At 43.2% G+C, this 4,366-nt stretch overlaps 1 pseudogene; it reads right to left on the minus strand.

Annotated features, from left to right (window-relative positions):
* Positions 1–893: 893 nt before the first annotated feature.
* Positions 894–3,041, minus strand: LOC118576288 (annotated as a pseudogene).
* Between the last annotated feature and the right edge of the window lie 1,325 nt (positions 3,042–4,366).

The raw sequence follows: 4,366 nt of genomic DNA on the forward strand, positions 1-4,366 counted from the left end.
GAGACAAAGAATCCATGAATGTGGAGAATGAATTGAATGTAAGTATAAAGAAGTAGCAAAGAAGGGAGGCCCAGAGCTTTTAAAACAGCTCTGACACATATAAATGGTCCCCAACATCATTCTACCCTTACGTCATTGGTGGAGGTGAGGTCATTGGTGGAAGTCAGATGTTGACTGTCTGTCCCCACTAAATCCCCAGGTCTTGAAAGCTCTCTAGCTCATGGGACTTTTGGAAAGTGGTGGGACCTTCAGGAGATGGGGCATAGCAGGAGGGAACTGGCTCATCGTGGGTGTTTGTTGTTGTTGTTTTGTTTTTTTATTGTGTCAGTCCTTTAAGGGGACGTTGGGAGTCAGTATTAGTTATTTTTCTCAGTGCCATGAAAACACGGAAGTCCGACCAAAGTCACTTAAGGAAAGAAATGTTGATTTTTTTGCATCACAGTGTGAGGATGCAATCGGCCATGGTAGGGAAGGTCTGGTAATGAAAGCAGCTCTCACTGTGACCACAGGAGTCCCAGTCAGGAAGCAGAGAAAGATGAGAGCTGTTGCTCAGCTCACTTCTCCCCTTTGTCTTCAGTGTGGGACCCAATTCCCCGGGATGTTGCAATCATTCAAGGTAGATCTTCCCTCCTCAGCTAATCCTCTGGAAATACCTTCATAGACATGCAGAGGTGTGTCTCCTAGGTGATTCCAAATCCAGTCAACTTGACAATGAAGATTAGTTATAGCAGACTCTAGCCCCTTTCCATACCACCCCTCTCTTTGCTCCTCAGCCTCCATGATGTGAATAGGCCTCTACTACCTTCTCTGTTTATTTACTTACTTTTTTCCAGTTTGCCAAGCTGTGACTGTTTATTAACTGACCAAATTACAAAAATACCATGCCAAACACCTTAGTTCATCCAGCTAATAAACCTGTTAATCTGGCCTTCCCTCTTGCCAGCATCTCCACCATCCACAAAATGAGTTGAGTTGTCTTTCTTTTCATTCCACTTGTGGAGAAGATACTGTGAAGGGCCACAGGAAATTTTCTGCTTCTATAGATCTCATGAATTAGATCCTCCATGCTGATGTTGCTGTATTTACCAAGAGATGGAGTAATCAAGGAATTATCTGTCAAGGAAATTAAATTCACTTCTTTTTTGTTTTGTTTTGTTTTTTTTGAGACAGAGTTCCTCTGTGTAGTTTTGGTGCCTGTCCTGGATCTCGCTTTGTAGCCCAGGCTAGTCTTGAACTCACAGAGATCCTCCTGGCTCTGCCTCCCAAGTGCTGGGGTTAAAGACCTGCCACCACTGCCGGTGGAAATTTGCTTTTTATTGATTTTGTAAATGAGCTCATTTACTGACTTCAGGTTGGGGTAACTCCGTGCAGTGTGTGGTTCCACAATCCTTGACATGTTAATTGAAGCCTCCTTTAGCTTAACAAAGGTACCATGGAAGATCTGATAAAGACAGACAAGCTACAACACCTTGCAGACCTTTGTGCAGACACCATTGATACCTCGAATTCTGATGACAAGCGCCAATTTCAGTTCAGTTTCCCAGCTTTCCATGCCTTCCTAGCCATCTGAATCTCAGTCCGGCACATCTGACTGTATTCCTTGTGATAGTGCTTTGCCTTTTCATAGCAAAGCTTCCTCCTTGCCTTTCTCAATGTCTCAATGTCCTCACAGCAACCTTCTGCAGGTGCTTCACCTTCAACTCTGCGAAATTCGATTTTTCTTAGGGGTTTCAGCACAGCAGGAACCTTCTTTTTTTCCCCCTCTGGCACAGCCTCCACGGCTCCAGTAGGAAAAAAAGACTCTCTTCTCTCTCTCTCATTTTATTTATTTGGTTTTTCAAGACAAGGTTTCTCTATATAACAACTCTGGATGCCCTGGAATTTGCTTTGTAAATCACCTTCTCTCTTTTTAAATTAATTACCTTGGGCATTTGTCACACAATGATGGAAAGGTGACTAACACTGCAATATGCTGTGCTATAAACAACAAAAACACTGTGCTACATGAAATGAAGCTATACAGGAAGGGGGAGGGGGACGGCAAGGTGATGGGAGACTAGGAAGGAGCTTGCCTTACCACATTTACCAAGAGCTTCTCCTCCAGAAATGGTTGCTTTTATCTGCCTGCTCCATATGCAAGTTGAACTTTTAGGTTCTTGTTTTTTTTTTTTACCATGTGCCCCTCCTGCCTTGGGATCTCTCTGTGCAACAGCTCTGGCTGTCCTGAACTCTCTTTGTAGACCAGGCTGGCCTTGAACTCACAGAGATCCAGCTGCCTCTGCCTCCTTAGGGCTGGGGTTAAAGAAAGGCATACCCCACACCCCACCACACCTGGTTTAGTTTTTGTTTATTTAAAAGATACATAAGAATGGAAGAGAGGGGGGGATAGAAAGGGTGGGGGTGGCACATGCCTTTAATCCTAGCGAGAGGCAGGTGGATCTCTGTGAGTTCAAGGCCATCCTGGTCTTTAGAGCGAGTTCCAGGACAGCCAGGACTGTTGCACAGAGAAACCCTATCTCGAAAAGAAAACAAACAAACAAAAAGCTGGGAGGTGGAGGCACACGCCTTTAATCCCAGGCCAGCCTGATCTACAGAGTGAGTTCTAGGACAGGCTCCAAAGCTGCAAAGAAACCATGTCTCTTAAAAAAACAAAAAACAAAAGGAAAAGGAAAGAAAAGAAAAAGAACAGTAAGAAAGCACATGTGGTAGGTAATACATTCTTAGAACCCCAGCATTTAAGAAGTTCTTGTTCATCTTCAGCTACATAAAGAGTTCTGGGCTACATGAAACCCGTATTGAGTGCCAATTTGAAAGAATCTAGACTCCCTTAGGGGATAACCTTCTAGGTATCCCAGTAAAGAATTACCTAGATTAGATTAATGAAGGTGGGAAGAGCCTTTAACTACGGGTTGTACTGTTTTATGGGCTGCAGTCCAGGCCTGAATTCAAAGGAGAAAAAGCCCGGAGTGTCTCCCACTCACCTCCCTCTGCTTCCTTACTGCTGGTGCAACATGACCAGCCTCTGGAAGCTCTGCTGCCATCGTTTGGCCCACTCTGAGGTACTGTAACCTGGAACTGTGAGCTAAACTAAGCCAGTCCTTCCTTATGTAGCATCTTGTCAGGTTTTGTTTTGTTTTGTTTTGTTTTTCCCAGAGCTGAGGATCGAACCCAGGGCCCCAACCCTTATCAGGTATTTTGTGACAACAATGTAACAAAGTAACATAAGTCACCATTTCTAACACAGAAAGAACGATTATATACACATCTAAATAAATTTATTAATTGGCGACAGAGACATCCACTTGGATACAATGCCTTTATACAGCAATACTGTTACTACCGGGTTAGACAGACCCACGGCTTCATAGACCCTTTGCAATAGCTCAGCACCCTGTGAGAGTATTCGGTCACTAAGAAGGAAGCACAGACTTGAAGCAGAAATATTTTGTCTCAGTTAGGGTTACTATTGATATGATGAAACACTGTGACCAGAGCAACTTGGGGAGGAAAGGGTTAATTTCACCCACCGTTCCATATCAAAAGCAGTTCATCATCAAAACCATTGAGGACAGAAATCTGGAGATAGGAGCTGACACAGAGGCCATGGATGAGTGCTGCTTACTGGCTTGCTCCTCATGGCTTGCCCAGCCTGCTTTCCTATAGAACCCAGGACCACCAGCCCAGGGACCGCATGGATCACTAATTAAGAAAATATCCTACATCAGGATCTTATGGAGACATTTCCTCTTGATCGAGGTCCCCTCCTTTCAGATGACTCTAGTTTGTGTCAAGTTGACATAAAGCTAGCCAGCACACACAAGGAAGCAGAAAGAGATGCTTGGCACATCTTTAGTGTGTTTTTGGTGATTTAAGTCAAGTGGGATGAAATGTTTTTCCCTTGGGTGGTAGCCTGTGTGTGTAGTCCCAGCTGTTCAGGAGATTGAAGCAAGATTGCTGGAGTTTGCGAGTTTAAGACCAAGCTGAACAATATAAGCAGCCTCCATCTAAAACTAATAATAAATATTTTAATTTAAAAAAAAAAAAAAACTTTTCTCCTAAGCTTCTGAGTCCGTGAAGTTGGTCTCCTCCTGCACTTTGTGTCTTATCTGTGTGCTTGGAAATCCCTCCCAGGTCCAGTTTTCCAGATCTCTATAATATATTACCAAATATTTATCGAATGATATGGATCTTGCTTATAACCTCTATACCTTAAATGAACTGCACTCATTGTGTTATCCTTGTGATATTTTGATGGTTTCCAGATGCATATAGATCATATGAATAGAAAGGGGGTGGGGATACAACAAAGCCATTCAAAATAGAACCATGTGTTTTAAATATATTACCTATACAATTAAGAATACAG

This window comes from Onychomys torridus, unplaced genomic scaffold, assembly GCF_903995425.1.
Source record: "Onychomys torridus unplaced genomic scaffold, mOncTor1.1, whole genome shotgun sequence".
NCBI lineage: Eukaryota > Metazoa > Chordata > Mammalia > Rodentia > Cricetidae > Onychomys > Onychomys torridus.